Source organism: Gymnodraco acuticeps, unplaced genomic scaffold (assembly GCF_902827175.1).
Source record: "Gymnodraco acuticeps unplaced genomic scaffold, fGymAcu1.1, whole genome shotgun sequence".
NCBI classification, from domain to species: Eukaryota; Metazoa; Chordata; class Actinopteri; order Perciformes; family Bathydraconidae; genus Gymnodraco; species Gymnodraco acuticeps.
Window position 1 is genome coordinate 1,925,021 of NW_022990440.1, and position 18,982 is coordinate 1,944,002.

The 18,982-nt window shown below is 41.9% G+C and overlaps 1 long non-coding RNA gene across 1 annotated transcript; it reads right to left on the reverse strand.

Annotated features, from left to right (window-relative positions):
* Nucleotides 1–5,229: 5,229 nt before the first annotated feature.
* Nucleotides 5,230–6,377, reverse strand: LOC117552004. The gene is made up of 3 exons (XR_004569887.1): nt 6,364–6,377; nt 5,795–5,870; nt 5,230–5,359 (listed from the first exon to the last, which is right to left on the reverse strand). It is a non-coding gene; the product is annotated as an uncharacterized LOC117552004 (long non-coding RNA).
* Between the last annotated feature and the right edge of the window lie 12,605 nt (nt 6,378–18,982).

An 18,982-nucleotide genomic window follows, 5' to 3' on the forward strand; every position in this document is an offset into this window, starting at 1 on the left:
TGTTTCCTGAAATGCTGTAGCGTTTTGTGAAATGGTGTGGTGTTTGGTGAAACGCTGTGGTGTTTTGTGAAATGCTGTGGTGTTTTGTGAAATGCTGTAGCGTTTTGTGAAATGCTGTGGTGTTTCCTGAAATGCTGTTTTGACTTGACCCCAAATATATACATCTTATAATAATAATAATAATAATAATAGCTTCGATTTCTATAGCGCCTTTCAGGGGACCCAAGGTCGCTTCACAAGTAATAGTGCAAAGACAAACATAACAAAACAAAAGACAGACAAACAGAACAACAGATCGATTTAGGGGCCGAAAGCCTTGGCAAACAGATGGGACTTGAGGGCCCTTTTGAAGGCTTCAAGTGTGGGGATGTTGCGTATCTCCACAGGGAGAGCGTTCCAGAGGGTGGGGGCTGCCACACTGAAGGCTCTGTCCCCGTAGGTTCGCAGTTTGGTGCGGGGGGTGGTAAGCAGGCCACAGTCTGAGGACCGCAGGTTCCGGGGTGGGGCATGTGGGTGAAGGATGTCCGATAGGTACTGGGGGGCAAGGGCATGGAGGGATTTGTAGGTAAGGAGGAGGATTTTGTAGGATATGCGGGACTTGACCGGCAACCAGTGTAGGTGGATGAGGGTGGGAGTGATGTGCTGCTTATAAGAGTATAATACATTATGTATAATATCAGTTAAGTGCTTCAACATAGTTAACATTGCTGGAGGTATGCACAAATATTGATAGATGTCTTGTAATGCACTATTGAGGAACCTGCGACCCAAGTTGTTCATTCAATGCATAACTACACCATAGTTGTGTAGGCCTATATGATATGTCAATAAACCTTAGAAAATCTTGAAATCTTTAAAGGGATGTGCAAAATAGTCATTATATACAGTCTTTAATTAACTATTAGTAGAGAATAACGAGTAATGAATATACTTTATAGGGATCCTATTAATATCTAATAATAAAAATAATGAAATTCAATAACATGCTTTAACCACTAGGTGTCCCTTTATATCAGCTGTGCAACTTTATGGTGTAAATACAGCCTATCTACCAATTGGATCAAATATAAAAGTCAGCCGAATTAGTGTTGATACTGCAAGGAGACGTATTGTGTGAAAAGAAATGTAAGAGGGAAAATAACGTATCTTTAGATGCGGATTTTGTTAAACTAATACGTTTGCGCTGTGGACCAACACTATACATTGACGGGGAAGGGGGTAGCAATAAAGATAACACCATTAAACAGTTACACAACATAACAGAAATAATATCGATAGCAGCGTCCCTAGCAACCACCTTGGTAACAATGAAAACGTTCTATGGACGCAATTTCCTGAAGTAATCTTCGTAATAACTAGCAAACTAAAGATAATGTACATCCACTGCACACATAATCTGAAATAACAACTCACATTTCTCGCATCAAATGACATCAAAACACATTTTAATGGCCAAACTAACTTTAAATAGGCATTTTCCACCGAGAATAAAACGAAGTTCGGCCATGTTTTTTTTCTTCTGCATTTTTGAAGATCACGTGACATAGACTCCAGTATAGGCGGCGCGTGAGGCTCAGGTTTGGGAAGGCTAAATAACTTTTTTTTACCTGACGCTGCCCGCCCCCGGCGTCTATAGCATGGATGTATAATAAGAACTGGATACAGCGTGGGAGGCGGGGCCTCATTCATTCCTATGAGAGTTGCTCAATAGCGCATGATGACAAAATGGCCCAACTTTTGAGAGAGCGAAACGTCACAGATTACCCGGCATGCCTGAGAAGTACCCGTATGTGTGCTCATAGCGCATGCGCAACTTTAACCACGCTGCCTAAAAGGCTCGTTCACATTAAGCACGTGAATTTGCGTACACGTAACAGCACCGCGCGTTCATGACAGCATGGTACTGGATTTATATTAACGAGGCGGCAGTTAGCAGCTAGCGGCTAGCTAGTAAATGATGCTAACTTACACATCAATCGTTATGTACTTTTATATTACGCTGACATCAGGATCTAGTGATATCCAAGCAACAGAGCTTCATTTAGCATGATACTTGTGTGGGTTGTACATGAAACCACTTGGTAATATATAAAAATGTATATGTTGAAGCGGCTGGGATGAGGATCAGCACCTCCAAATCTGAGGCCATGGTTCTCAGCAGGAAACCGATGGACTGTCCACTTCAAGTAGGGAATGAGTCCTTACCCCAAGTGAAGGAGTTCAAGTATCTCGGGGTCTTGTTCTCGAGTGAGGGAACAATGGAGCGTGAGATGGGCCGGAGAATCGGAGCAGCGGGAGCGGTACTGCAGTCGCTTTACCGCACCGTTGTGACGAAAAGGGAGCTGAGCCAGAAGGCAAAGCTCTCTGTCTACCGGGCCATTTTCGTTCCTACCCTCACCTATGGTCATGAAGGATGGGTCATGACCGAAAGAACGAGATCGCGGATACAAGCGGCCGAGATGGGTTTTCTCCGCAGGGTGGCTGGTGTCTCCCTTAGGGATAAGGTGAGAAGTTCGGTCATCAGGGAGGGACTCGGAGTTGAGCCGCTCCTCCTTCGCGTCGAAAGGAGCCAGTTGAGGTGGTTCGGGCACCTAGTTAGGATGCCACCTGGGCGCCTCCCTAGGGAGGTGTTCCAGGCACGTCCAGCTGGGAAGAGACCAAGGGGTAGACCTAGGACCAGGTGGAGGGATTATATCTCTTCGCTGGCCTGGGAGCGCCTTGGGATCCCCCAGTCAGAGCTGGTTGATGTCGCCAGGGAAAAGAAAGTTTGGGGCTCTCTGCTAGAACTGCTACCCCCGCGACCCGACCACGGATAAGCGGGAGAAGATGGATGGATGGATGGATGGATGTTGAAGCCTGTTATGATCAATTGTGAGTTAAAACTTTATCTAAAAAGTAAAGCTGATGATGGATTACTGTGGTGGAGTTAAAATAACAATAGCCTATTTCTTTTTGAAATGTGATGGAGTAAAAGGATAGTAACTGTGATTATTCATGTTAAGTAGCCCACAAGTAACTAAAACGTATAATACTTGAAGGAAAGGTGTAAAATGTTCCCATAAATACCAATATCACAGTACAACACCCCTTGTTGTTAAATACCAACCATGTGTATATATATATAAAATATATATATATAAAATATATATATAAATATGCCGCTAAAACTGTGTAATATACCAGGCTGATAAATCCTCCAAACTGTTACAGGATGTGTATTTTGTGAAATGTGTATTTTTTTTAAATTATAATTTCTTGTTTTGAATCTTTAATACTTTTTTTATGCATACTTTAAGTAACATTAGGCTGTCTTTGGCTCTTTTCTGCTGTAACAATGTAAATGTATTCTGATCTAATTGATGTTTTTGTCAGTTTGTTTCCCTATATTGCGACACTTATTTGGTTTAAGATTATTTCTCCTTTTTTTAGACATCCCCAACCATAGTGGAATGCTGTTGTAAAGGATTGCATTGATCCGTGCATCAATACCTTCACCCAGCTTTGAGGACTCCAATTAATGAAATCATCTTGTGGCTGGGAAAAATGTGAACAAATAAATCTCACAAAGAGTGACTTTCTGGTGTAATCATTATAATATCAAAGACAAGCACTTTAAGTAACAATATATAAAATCATTCAGCAGCAGAGGATGGGGTGGAAACAGCATTTCTAACTAAGATAATTACAATATTACAAGTTAAACATCAAGATGAACATACATTAATTAAAAAAGTACATGGGAGACTTAAATATCCTGCAATATTGTATTAGCAGAATTGGAACAAATGTGCCAAAACATTTCTAAAATAAACATAAACATAAACTGAGGGCTTTCTTCCTGAGCCGCTGGGAGTAAAGGTCCTCCATGGATGGCAGCTCCGCCCTGGTGATGTTCTGTGCAGTTTTCACCACCCTCTGTAAAGCCTTACGATTGAGGGCGGTGCAGCTGCCATACCAGGCCGTGATGCAGCTGTGTCCGTGATGGACACTGAGGAACCTGAAGCTGCTGACTCTCTCTACCGTAGTCCCATTGAGGGCGATGGGGGGCGTGTCCCTCTCTTTGCTGCTTCCTGCAATCCACAATCAGCTCCTTGGTTTTGCTGACGTTGAGATGGAGGTTGTTATCCTGGCACCAAGATGTCAGGTTTTCGACCTCCTCTCTGTACGCCGTCTGTGATCTGGCCGATGACGGTTGTGTCTTCAGCACGTAGGCCCATACCAGTGTCTTGAAGTAGCTGCGCTTCCTCCTGGGCAGCATCCAAAATGGAGAAGAAAGAGAACAGACACACCACAGCTGGGTGAGGCTGGTGAGGCTGGGGAAGATGAGTGAGGGAAAGAGAGAAACAAAACGGGGGGGACTAAGATGAGTGAGGGAAAGAGAGAAAAAGACAAGGGGACTAAGATGAGTGAGGGAAAGAGAGAAAAAGACAAGGGGACTAAGATGAGTGAGGGAAAGAGAGAAAAAGACAAGGGGACTAAGATGAGTGAGGGAAAGAGAGAAAAAGACAAGGGGACTAAGATGAGTGAAGGAAAGAGAGAAAAACACAAGGGGACTAAGATGAGTAAGGAAAAGAGAGAAAAAGACAAGGGGACTAAGATGAGTGAGGGAAAGAGAGAAACAAGACAGGGGGACTAAAGTTTAAGAGAGAAGAAGAACACAGAATGTGAGTGAACAATTAAATTAAATTACACATTTAAAAAAAATAGTGTGAGTAAGTGAATACATCCTTACAAGGAGGACTGCCCTGTCAAATTTAAAAGTTATTCTTGTTAAATATACATGGGGCTAGAATCCAAAATGCAGAACCACTTTAGATTGTAGCCTCAAGGGACTGTTTAAGGTTACTTAAAAACATATCATTTCCCAAATTGGTGAAATGAACTCCATCTCTTAGAAATATGCCAGGGCAGTCAAACTTAATGCAAGGATGCCTTACACTCTCTCCACCCAAACCACTAACAAATGTATCCATCTCTCTGTTCACCCACATTCTGGCCTTGTTCAGCTTTCCCGGATTGGCTTTCCTCCAGTGACATCTCTCATTGATAGATGATAGAATTATCTTCATCTCTGAGAAGTTGTCACTGAGGGAAAGCAGGTCCTGCTTCATCGCTGTGACAAGCTCCACACCTTTGATGTTGCCAAGGTCGTTGCCGCCACAGTGGATGAACAAGACATCCGGGACTGTTCTTCCTCTCAAGGACTGATAGAAAAAGGGAAGAAGTTTCCTCCACCTCAGACCACCCTTGCCAAACCACCACACACGGCAATTGAGACCCAGGTTGCTTCCCATGGTGTGTCTGGCTCTTTCTTCCCCACGTCTAACGTAGCTGCTCCCTATTATCCACACATTGGGACCTAGATAGAATAAAATATATTGAAAAAGGAAAAAAAAGTGGTTACTGGTGATCATCTTTTAGAAAAAGGCGGTACATGTAGCCTGACTTGTCATATCATTTTCATCATATTTTTAAGACTACACAAGTTTAATTTGCATATTATATTACATATAACTCTATACTTGTATATAGAATCATGATGAAACTTTATAAGGATTAAGATTATATATGAATATTACATTAAATAATGCATGACGATTTCATGCATTATTACGAAGCAGGATGTATCAAGTCACTGACTTTTTGTGATAAGGTCACAATCAACTGATTTCACTTATCAGATGTAAAAATAAGGTACAATATATTTGTTTTTGCCATATGAAAGTAAAGGGTATGCAGTCAAAAAATTACTGAAACAAAATGAATAACAATTCTTATAAAAACTATACAGCACCTTGTCCAAGTATGGCGGGAGGCCCACTTTCCTTCAGGATTTCCTCTCTGGATGTCGATCCGGCTATTTCTGCCATCTATAAATAAAGTACAAATGATTAGCTCTTCACGCCTCTTTAAAATAATATGTGTTCTTGAAGATTCTGTATGCATCGTCGTTTACAATGGTAGGGACATTGCATTGGAAATTAGTTGTGAAAAAGATATGTCATTTTTTGTTTTTTCATCTCACATTTATAGATTTTAAATACAAATATATATATATATATATATATATATATATATATATATATAAAACGAATTATAAATGCAAAGTCTGGTTTCTAGAAAGTTAGCTAATGCATACAGAGTTAACATTGCAGTACTGCTGGCACGCATACATTTCTAGCATTTTGGTTAACTATGAAAAGTATGGAAAATTACTGTACAAACACCCAACATTAGCTTAGCCACAGTAGCGGTTGCTGATGAGTGGTTTGGCTTATTTTACTCTTTTATATGAGAACATGTTACATTACATACAGACATTACGGAGGCAGGTTAGAAAATAAATATGTTTTCGTCTCTTACCTTTTGGAGCAAACGGTTGTCGGTTGTTAGCATATACTGTATATATAAAGCGTTGTCTCTTTAGCCTCAGTGACGTGACAGTGAACACTGAACGTGACCGCGTGTGAAGGGGGAGGGGCGCGGGGGATTTAGGTCTGGGCTGCGCTATATTCAGCCTCTCTTTCCAACATCTCCTGTGGCGGCAATCCACATTTCTTTGTCTTTGCAGCAAGATATTATAAAATGCCTTCTTGTGTTGCCTACAACTGTGTGAACCGAAGTGAAGGGAGTGGTTCTAACATTTCTATGCACCGGTATGTGAAAAAAACATAATCAATTACAGTCTATAAATATATAACATATTATTTTAAGTAAGCTAATGCTAGCAAGCTGAATAATATGCTAGACTTAAACAAATAGCTTTAACAATTGCTAATGTGTGATTACCACTCTCTTCATACATCTATGATCAGGGTTAGATTAGAAAAATAATTATGAAAGAACAACATATGATAAGTAGTTGTTTTGTGTCGAATAGTGAATTGTAATACCTAGTTAAGCCTCCTGTTAAATTTATTAAATATTCCTTGGTCAATGTGACACAGTGCATGTTTACCTCCCACCAGACCGTGTGTGTCTGTCTGTGTGTGTGTACTTTAAAGTATTTTTCCTAGATTTTAAAAAGGGGTACATTTAACCCTGAATGTAATAGGAGGGATAATAAATACAATTAAGATAGGCATACCACTCAAGCTATGATATAAATATGGTTACAGTTTTCCACGCCATGACAAAGCAAGAATGTGTCAGTGGGTCAAGAAGATCAATCGCAAGAATTGGAAGCCAAACTCCAACTCCCGCATATGTGCTCTACATTTTACCGAGGAGTGTTTTCACACCGTCAGAGAACTGAAATCATCTGCTGTCCCGACTGTTTTTGCCTTCCCCTGCGTCCACACAACATCCAGGACACAGGTGGTGAGTATGGCCCCGAAGGTAAGTGACACTGTTTGCGTATCAGAGGTTAATGACAACATTGTGATGGAGGAAGTGCACGAGGAAACACATTTTGTGTCAGATGTAATCTTTCATCACAATGATGATGAACATTGTGTTGAGGACACAAAGGTACAACATTTTGAAGTGAGTGACAGCATTTCAGCCTCTGCTGACCACACTTACCATAAATTACAGCACCGCACCACCAATGAGACTACAATACAGGAAGGTGCAAGTGTCAGAGAGTTATCGGACGATAATGACAACATTGTGATGGAGGAGGTGCACGAGACATTTTGTGTCAGATGTAATCCTTCATCACAATGATGAGACACTGGAACCGTGTGTTGAGGATTCACATGCACAAAACACTGCAAATCACAACATAATTTCAACCACTGCTGACCACAGTTATTTTGCATCTCCCAATAAGCTGAAGCACAAATTCGAAGTTAAAATAAACAAAATGGATAAAAGATTGGTAAATTGTCGCAAAAAACTAAGAGTGGAAAAACAAAAAACCACACGTTTAAAAAGAAAAATTAACTGTTTAACTGAGGTTATCAGTGAGCTGAAGCAGAACATGCTCATCTCAACAGGTTGTGCTGAGATGCTGGAAGCCTCTTTTAGTGGAGTGCCAAAAGAAATACTCATCAGAGTTAAACAGAGGAAAAAGCAAAAAGTGTCAGAGGAATTGCGTTCATTCGCAATGACTCTGCATTTTTATTCCGCTAAAGCTTATGCTTATGTGCGTGAATGCTTTGACCTTGTTTTGCCACATCCCGAAACCATCCGGTCGTGGTTCAGCAAAATCTCTGCAGATCCTGGATTCACACAATCAGCATTTTCTGCCATCAAGTCTTGTGTCGAAGAAAGGAAACGTGAGGGAAAGGAAACCTTGTGTGCTCTCATGATGGATGAAGTGTCAATACGTAAGCATGTGGAATATGCTGCTGGTAAATTCCATGGATACGTGGACCTAGGCTGTGGCGTCGTCGATGACAGTTTACCACCAGCCAAAGATGCCTTGGTCCTTATGGTTGTTGCTATTGACTATTCATGGAAGATACCAGTAGCGTACTTCTTAATTGATGGATTGACAGGAGAAGAGCGCGCTAATATCATCAAGGAGTGCCTTCTACGACTCCATGCCATCGGAGCTTGTGTATTGTCATTGACATGTGATGGTCCATCATGCCACTTTGCAATGTTGAGAGCCCTTGGAGCAAACATGGATGTACTTAACATGAAGCCATCATTTCCACATCCAGCTGATCCCTCAGACACAATCCATGCAGTGCTTGATGTGTGCCACATGCTCAAGTTAATCCGAAACACATTGGCTGATCGAGGTACGTTGCAAACTCCAACAGGAAAAATCAGTTGGAAATTTCTACAAGAGCTGAACAAACTTCAGGAGGCACAGGGACTGCGACTTGGAAACAAGTTGAAAATGGCACATATACGGTGGGAAAAACAGAAAATGAAGGTTAAGCTTGCAACCCAGGTTTTCAGCAGCAGTGTGGCAGATGCTTTGGAGTTTTGCAACACAGAGCTCCATCTACCACAGTTCAGAGGATGTGAAGAGACGGTTGAGTTCCTGAGAACTATTGATGCTGCCTTCGATGTCCTGAACAGCAGGAATCCCCTAGGGAAAGGTTACAAAGCACCTATCAGGACATCCAACAAAGAGCGTGCAGAAAAAATCTTGCTGAAGGCAGAAAGGTCTCTCCTCGAACTGAAAGATGAGAAAGGCATACCAGTGCATGCTGGAAAACGGAAAACCTGTGTGGTTGGTTTCATTGCCAGCTGCATAAGTGTATGGAATGTTTTCCAGGAAGCTGTGTGTAAGCCAAATGCCCAGTGCCGTTACCTTCTCACTTATAAGCTGAGCCAAGATCACCTTGTGCTGTTCTTTTCGGCTGTCAGAGCACGTGGTGGATTTAACAACAACCCTACTGCAAGACAGTTCACAGCTGCATACAAGCGTCTTCTAGTGAAGTTGCAAGTGAGGACTGGAACAGGCAATTGCATCCTCCGCGATAACACATCCATCTTGGGGGCGACACATGCAGCAGCTAACACCTTGCGCAGGTATGACTTGAAGCCTGTTGAGCATGCAGAGCCAGAGCATGATTACCACCTATGCCTAAATGTTGATGCTGTTTCTGAGTACAAGGAAGCTGCCATCAACTACATTGCTGGCTCCAAGCTCCGTGTTACTGTCTTGAGAAACCCAAGCAGATGTTGTGAGCATCTTCCACTGTATGCTCCTTAGAGCCAGCGGAGATGTCACGTCTCTTACCCTCTGAGTCTCTATTTGTTGTGTTATGGGACCCTCTAGTGTCTGAACACGGTGGTGCCCCATTTCGACAATCCCCACCGACACTGCGCATGCGCATGACGGTGGTGCCTTCACAGCCCCAGCCGGCACTGCGCATGCGCGTGACGGTGGTGCCTTCACAGACCCATCTATTATCCGCCTTTTGAGCTTCTGAGCTGCTCTCAGAAGGGGAACAGTTGACGGACTGTTTATTGTTTTTATTGTTTTTCTTTTCATTTTTTTGAGCTGCGCCCTTGGCCTGAAGCCTGGATGCGTCAGCGGAAAATGGTTTATTTGAGAAACAACAACAAACTTGTGACATGTGTTTTTGCGGACTTGAGGATGGTGTTGAGGCATCTCTCGAGGCGGCGGGAACACATCTAGAGCTGGGGAACCGTGGACTTCCAGCTATGTCACAGAGGGGAGAAGGAGGGGCTGTCAGGCCGCCCGCTTCTTCTTCCTCGACTGCTGGCCGAAATTCTGGGTCGGCTGCGCCTGGGCTGCAGCCGGAACCGGAGATTTTCTAGGCCAACTCGCCCTCGTCTCCTGCCTGGGCTGGGGACTCGGGGCGGGCTGCGACCTCTGCTGTTTAGGTATTTTGAACCGAGCAGGGTTCGAGGCAGCTTGGGCGAAGGACTGCCGCTGTGAAGGCAGCGGCTGGACCCTTCGAGGGAGGCAGAGGTGGAGGGCCTCGTCCTCCTTATTTTCTCTGCATGGAGGCGAGAGCGGAGCCGAAAATCCCCTCGGGAACGATGGGCATGTCAAGCACATCCTCCTTTTCCCGGTCTGGGAGGTTGGTGAGGTTGAGCCATCTAGCTCTAGACTTTTCTGGTGATTCTAAAGTAGATGACAATGTATGTGTGTCGCTTAAGAGGAAAAGATGCCTGTTTTTGTTGTTGTTATTACTGTCAGGAAATGTACAACCTAACCCTGGTCCGCCCAGTAGTAGTAGTCAGATCGTTACTCCTGCTGATTTTAAAGCTAGGTCTGGGTTGGGTTTCATCCACTTGAATGTGCGCAGTCTGTTAGGTAAACTAGATTTTGTCCGTATCTGGGCGAGCTCGACTGACGCTGACGTCATTGTTTTATCAGAAACATGGCTAAACAAATCTATTTTGGCCTCTGACATTGCCTTAAATGGTTTTAATTTGTATCGTACCGACCAGCCTAATAAAGGTGGTGGCATTGCCATTTATGTTAAGAATAAGTTCATTGTAACCGCTGTAGTTTCCAAATCTATCAGTAAGCAATTTGAATTTTTAGCCTTAAATATAGAAATGGCAAAGGGCCAAGAGGTCATGGTCGTGGGCTGTTACAGACCCCCCTCAGCTGTCAAAGACTCCTTGTCTTCGCTAGCAAATCTTTTATCGCAACTAGACTACAAGGAAATAGTGCTACTTGGACATTTTAACTGGGACTGGTTAACTGCAGTGTCAGAGGATTTTAAAAACCTTTGTATCTCTTTAAATGTTACTCAGATTGTTGACAGTCCTACTCACCCTAATATTAAGTCCCCAACTAAATCCTCCCTAATTGATCTCATTTTAACTAATGTTCCCTATAAATACTCAGCTGTGGGAGTATTTGCGAATGATTTGAGTGACCACTGTGTTGTAGCCACAATAGACCTATCGCTAAACCACGCCCCAAATAGAATTTGTCCAATCATATCACAGCAAAAATCCCTCCTGGCAGAAAACTCGGACATCACCAGAAAAGCCGTTTGTGGGGCGCATCAAACCAAAACCAGACGTCTGTGATCGAAACCACTGTGAAGAGTTCAGTTTCTATGTATATTATCTAGCTAATATCTGATGGTGAAACGCTGTGCGTGGGGTACCTGTAATTCGGACACCAGGTACCCTAAAAGGCTGGATGGAGGAGTATATTTCGTACCTTTTCCGAAGCCCAAAAGAAAACTCAACAAATGCAAGCGGTGGATTATGCTGTGTCGTCGACCACATAGCACATACACAACTGAATGTGAAGACAATTACCAAGGACACTTATTATTGCTCAAAGGTAAGGTCAATTCATAAAGACATAATATTTGACGGCATGTATTAGAAACGTAGACCAAACTATTAGTTTGCTAACGATTGACTTTGACTGCCAACTAGCTAGCGTATATCCAGCCCAGCTAACTAACGTTAGCTGCCAACTTGTTAGCCAGCTAACTAGCTACAGTGTTATCAACATCAACGTTTGCTGTCTGACTTTTCGTCCTCGCTAGTTAGCTGGTGTTTTTAGCTAACTGTCTTTTCACCTCAAAGCACTTCAGATATGGGAAGCCAACTCTGGAATATCCAGATCCCATCCGGACTCTCGTATGTGCTGCTCCGAAAAGACACAGACCCTCAACCAAAAAAAGGTAACGTAACAGTCAGCCAGGTGCATAACAGTGAAAATGATGACCAACAAGGACAGTTATAGTTATAGATTTAATGTAGTGACCACCACTGCTAACATTGACTTGAACTCCCCCCGCGGCCATTGTCAACAGTCATTCACGGTCGGCTTTGTTTGTCCGAGTTTTCAAAGGGGGCGTGGCTTAGCAATAGGTCTATTAGGGACACTAAGGTCCAAAAGGTTAAACCTCGTATTATCATCAAGAGAGACATAAAACATTTTGTGGAGCAGGGTTTTGTACATGATCTGTTTGGGTTTGATTGGGGAAAAATCGATTTGTGTGCTGATGTTGAGACTGCATGGTCTTATTTTTATCTTGGTTTTATGGAAATTATAGATAGACATGCACCCATGCGTACATTTAGAGTGAAGGGACGAGACAATCCTTGGTTTTCTGCTGAATTATCTAGTCTCCTTCATGAGAGAAACAAGGCCTGGGCAAAGGCTAGGAATTCAGGCTCAGAGGTAGAATGGCTGCGTTTTAGGCAGCTAAGAAATAGCTTCACTTCACATGTCAAAAGTGCTAAATCTAAGTATTATCTGTCAGTTACCACAAAGAACCTGAACAACCCTAGAAAATTATGGAAAGCCATAAAATCGATATCCACCAGTGATATCCGTAATGAGCTACCTCCGTGCCTTACCACAGTATCTGGCACTATATCAGATAGGGCCACCATACTAAATTGTTTTAATGAGCATTTTGTGTCTTGTGGCTCTCTGTTTCATTCTGTTTCTAATTCTGCTTCTGTGAACAGCACAGTCGGTGACTCAGAACAATGTGGTCTGGAAAACCCTTTCAGTTGTACTCCTTTTACTGTTGATGTTGTTCGTGAAGTCTTAACCAAGCTAGATCCTAAAAAGCCGGCTGGTCCGGACAACGTAGAACCTTTCTTTTTAAAGATAGCTGCAGATTTTATTGCTCCACCTCTTACTACTCTTTTTAACCTCTCTCTCAGCACGAACAAAATCCCAAAAGTATGGAAGTCAGCTTATGTCCTGCCACTACTAAAAGGAGGGGAGGCCACCTTATTAAATAATTATAGACCCATCTCTAAATTGTCAGTTCTGGCCAAGGTTCTTGAACGCCTAGTGAGTGAACAGGTAAAGGTGTTTTTATGTAACAATGACATCCTGTCTAAACATCAGTGAGGCTTCAGAAAGCAACATAGCACTATCACTGCCACAATGAAAGTGGTAAATGATATTACGAGTATTTTAGATAATAAGCAGAGTTGTGCAGCTCTATTTGTTGACCTATCCAAAGCTTTTGATACTGTCGATCATCGCATTTTGAAGCAAAGGCTGGTCAGTATAGGCATGTCCAGCCATGCAGTAGGGTGGTTTGTAAACTACCTCTCTGAAAGGTCCCAATGTGTTCAGTTTGATGGGCTGTCTTCTGAGTGGTTAAACATCACTAATGGTGTACCACAAGGTTCAGTTTTAGGTCCGCTATTATTCTCTATCTATATTAATAGTTTAGGTGAAAATGTCGAAGGAGCAACATTACATTTTTATGCGGACGATACCGTTATGTACTGTGCAGGTCCCTCGATTAACGAGGCTGTTGTTAAATTACAGGCTGTTTTTAACATTATTCAGGCTCAGCTCTCTGAGCTTAAGCTTCTTTTAAATGTAGATAAAACCAAGGTAATGCACTTTTCGAAAGCTAAAGCTAAAAATACACCAGAGACTGCTTTGGATATTGTAACTACGCAAGGAAGTTGAAGTGGTTACCTGTTACAAATACTTGGGTATCTGGCTTGATGACTGTCTCACTTTTAAACTTCATGTCAATAACCTGCTTAAAAAGCTGAGGGTTAGGCTAGGTTTCTTTTACAGAAATAAGTCCTGTTTCTCGCTTGAGGCCAGGAAAAGGCTAGTCACTGTGACCTTTTTACCTGTGCTGGATTATGGTGATTTGTTATATATGAATGCACCTGCCAATTACCTGAGCAAGTTAGATGCTGCGTATCACAGTGCACTGAGATTTTTGACAAATTGTAAAGCACTTACGCATCACTGTACCCTGTATACCAAGGCGGTTATGCCATCACTTACTGTACGGAGGCTCAGTCACTGGTACTTTTTCCTTTACAAAGCCATGTTTCATACAAATACCTGGGTGTAATTATTGACCATCTGCTGTCATGGAAGGATCACATTGATTATCTGTGCAAAAGGACAAAACAAAGAATTTATTTTCTCCGCCGTCTTAGGTCTTTTGGCGCGAGCAGAGAAATTCTTCTGTTGTTCTTTACATCTGTGATCATGTCCATTCTACAGTACTGCAATACTACCTGGTACAAATGTCTGTCAGCAGCGTTAAAATCAAAACTGCTCCACCTGTTAAAGATCTGCTCAAAGATTGTTGGTCAACCCTGTCAGAGACTCTATGACTCAGCCTATCATAACAACCTAGTGAGGCTGTCCAACAACATCATCTCCGACCCAAACCATGTTCTGAACAGTGAATATGAACTGCTACCATCTAATCGGAGATACAGGGTCCCACGATTCAATAAAGTCAGACTGAAGCACTCCTTTGTGCATCAGTCAGTCCTCACAGTAAATACAGAGCTAAATCCCAGACCAAATGCACGCTGAAGGCTCTTTGAGCATGTTTTTCTCTCACTGATTGTGCTGTTATGTTAAATGTTTGTGTTTCATGTATTTGTGTATGCATATTTGTCTGTTGATGTTGGACATGGAGCTGCTGTGACGCAAGTCAAATTTCAGACTTGATCTGACAATAAAGTAATATCGTATCGTATCGTATCGTATGTTGGATAAACTACCATCTTATATCTGCTCCCTGATCTCTCTGCGAATTGAAAGTACTTATTGCCTGAGATCGCATGCTGTGGTTTTATTAAATGTGCCAAGTGCTAGGACTGTCTTAGGGAAGAAAGCTTTTAGATGTGCAGCTCCACTAACATGGAACAGTCTGCAAAAATAATAGAAAATTACCAAGCTAGTACCACTACATGTTTTTAAAGCTCGGTTGGATGCTACACAATCAGATGCTGTTGGTACCTGTACATGTGGTTAAATATGTAAATTGTAATCCCTGTACATTTTGCTGTATGATGTCCTTTTGTTGTTCTGTTGTTTATGTTTTTATGTCTTCTTGTGGAACCTACTGCTGCAGGTCTCCCTTGAAAAAGAGATCATTGATCTCAATGGGATTTTAGCTGGATAAATAAAGGTTTTGAATTGAATTGAATTGAATAATATTAGTAGAGAATAACGAGTAATACATATACTTTATTACTCGTTTCCATTCATGTCAATTGCAGATCCATGTTTAGTCTTCTCAAGCACCAACTATCAAATATCTCTCCTGATTGTTGGCACTTGACAATCACCTTACCTGAATTTTACTCAGGTGTAACTAAAGTCTGATTTAAGGGTTGTTTATATTTCACATCATTAATCAGAATCTGCAAAGTAACTAAAATAAGTCTAGTGGAGTAAAAATACCAGGTTAACCTCTGAATTGTAGTGGAGTAGAATTACAAAGTAACAATGAGCTGTCATGTGGGTATATATTAATGCTGCGCATTATGGACACAAGCGATTTTCACCCATTTAATAATTATATGTTTTACATTTGATAACACCAATGTGTTTAATACTGGCAACTTCTAATTGTGGGAAAAACGAAAACGTTCAGTAGAGACGTCCCATAGAACATTTTGCGAAACACAATAGCCAGCATGTGTAGTTCTAGGGGGGCCTTCGATTCCAGTTTTGGATAGTCTGGCGTAGTTTCATTCCATTTCAAACAGCTGTTTGACTCTCGGCGTAACCTTGGCGCACTGCCACTCCAACATCCAATCCCAGAGCTTGAAGATGAATCATGGGGACTGTAGTCCTAAACGATAGCTGGAGATTATGGGTAGTGTAGTGTCTTCGGCCATCCTAAACTCAGAAATGTTGACAATCGCAATGATGCTCGAAATGTCCCTTATAGGCAGGGCTGCACATAACTGGTGCGCAGGTGCGCATGCGCACCTCCGCCAAAAAAAGAGCACCGGGCCATTTGAAACAAAGCGCATTTGCGTACCAACATTGAGAGAGGGAGAGAGGGAGAGAGAGAAGGGAGAAGAGAAAATAGAGGAGAGAGAGAGAAAGAAAGATATTTGCGAGTTGCATATGAACCATGATATGAACTCAGGGCCGGCCCGTAGCGCTGGCTAGATGTTCGCCTTGGGCGCCAGATCTGGGGAGTCGCTGCGCTGGCAGTTCTGGGAGGGAAAAAAACATTTTGACCGTTGGGGCTCATCCTAATTTTTGGCCTTGATGTAACAATATTCATAATTAAGTAAATGTAACACCCTTTTCACCCCGGTTACACGTTTCATTTGCCCTATACGATGGGCGCTGTAAGTGATGAAAATGGGGGATGTTGGCTTATCTGGCGCCCGCAGCTCACAGCCAAAATGCGAGGGTGCACCGGTACCATCGCTGTTGTTATTAGAATCTGGTGCCGTGCTAGCTGCTCTAACGGATATAAGAAGAAGATGTTTCTACAATAATGTGGAGGGAGAGTCCTCTTCAGTCAGACTGAGAGGCTGATACTACAGCTCAGTGAGGTAAGTCACTCTTAGTCTAAGTTCAAACGGTTTGGTCACAATTTATGTAAACACATATTTCCAAGGCACTCCTTTATAATTATTGGGATAAACAGGTTTTAAATCATTCCAATGTATACTATAGGACAGTAACCAAAAATATCCTTTAAAACTGGAGAGCTAAAAAAAAATGCATAAATAAATACATGTTAAGGTAAAATAAGATATGAATGAACAACACAAATAAAATAAGTTACATTCATTTGTTATTGGCTATGGTAGGTTATTGGTTATGTTCACGTACTTTTTTGATTACATCCACTTGTCTAAGATGACAACAGAGACTTTCGACCCAAAACCAGCTGTTGACTTGTGGATGCAAGCAGCTAATCACAGACTCAACCAGAGAGAAATAAGTAGGCCTACATCATCAGCTACCATGTCTGACAGAGAGGAAGACAGTGAGGAGAACAGTCAGGAGGGTAGTGATGACAGCTTGTAGGATTACTGGTCGTGCTAATGTTGTCTTGTGTTCACCACTGCATGTGTGTTCTGTGTTCACCTCTGCATGTGTGTTCAGTGCCGTGTGTCTGGCAAATAAAGTCAAGACCCCCTCAAAGGTTACGGTTTATTTCATTTTAAGGATGAGCACCAAGCAACATCTCCAGGTGCTCCTTTGAGAACCAGGGCAAAAAAGTTATGTGCACCCCTGCACATAACCCTGCATATAGGCCTACGTCTGTTTCCGGTTATTTTTATTTTGAAATTCAGTTCCTGACGGACGCCAAAAAAGCCAGAGATTATGGAATTAAACCAATAAATAAAAGCAAGGATAATTGTGTGTTATTGGTGAGTAAATAACAGTGTGTTATTTTGAAAAGAATAACAAATTAGAAGGAAAAAAATATTTAAAAATACAGATTTCAGTATTCTGAGGCTCTGAGCCCCATTTATTTTCCTCACAGACGGCAACAAAAGTCCGAAATTATACGATTTAAAATAAAAGCAATAATTGTGGCTTAATATTGAGTAAGAACATGTTTTTATGAACCACACAGCTTCCGGTCTTCCACGACCCGAGAAAAATACATGCTCCAGGCACGAAACACATTACCAGTAGAAATACATTGCTTTTAAAATCGTAGTAGAAATATATTGCTTTTAAAATCGTGCTGTGCAACACGAAAAAAAGGGTAAAATCGTGTTGGTGAACACGAATCAATAGATTAAAAATCGTGTTGGTGAACACGAAATGCCATGAGACTGGGTTGAAATATCGCTGCTCTGATATCAAGCAACGGAAAAGCTGTTATATTGCTTATGGATTATCAGAACATGCAGTCACATTGGATTAACCTATGGATTAACTACACCATCGTTTTAATGCCATTGAAGACCAGTTTAGACCAGACAAAGACAAAGGTAAGCCATGTTAGCGTTGTGGGCTACCTAGCGCCACTTGTTTTGATGTACGTTTTTGTTGATAACTTCACGAGTTTATATCTTTCAGTGTAGAGGTGGGCACCGTTAGAATCTGTGTCTCCTTGCAATCATAAAATATATATTGGATGGGCACCTAGGATAAGTAATAAGGGAGCTAGGAGTGATTATCAGTGCAGTAATAGGTTAGCATTTTTCGCTCGGGTCATTTAGATGCTTCTTATGAGACTTGTGTTTTGTTTTGGTAAAAATTGTTTGTATCGTCAGTTAGCTGAGATTATTCCCGTTAATCTGGTATAACACATTAATAGGTTCTTAAATATTAAGATCCCCTGAGACACAGTGTCGTGAAAAAAAAAACTAAAGTACCCGCCGGCGGGGACCTTCGGGCTTAACAGGTTAATATTTGAATTACACATGTTGTGCTTTTTTTGTATGTAATTTCAGCTGGATGAATTATATATATTTGTTCTTTTTATTTGAAATGTACTTTTTGCCCAGTATTGTTTGATTAGTGAAGTGTCTTTAAAAGAGGAGGGACTGTGAACACTGAGGACAGCACTCTTTTTGCTAATATACTTGCTTACCATGCTGCGAATGGATCTGGCCCTTCCTACATCCAGGACATGGTTAAACCGTACACCCCACTACGCTCTGCATCAGCCAAACGACTCGTTGCGCCCTCGCTGCGAGGGGGACCCAAGTTCCCATCGGCGAAAACACGTGGGTTTGCTGTCCTGGCTCCAAGATGGTGGAATGAGCTCCCCATTGACATCAGGACGGCAGATAGCTTGCACATCTTCCGGCGCAAACTGAAAACTCATCTCTTTCGACTCCACTTCGAGCGTTAGAACTATTAACGAAGCACTTTTATACTAATAAAGGACTGGCT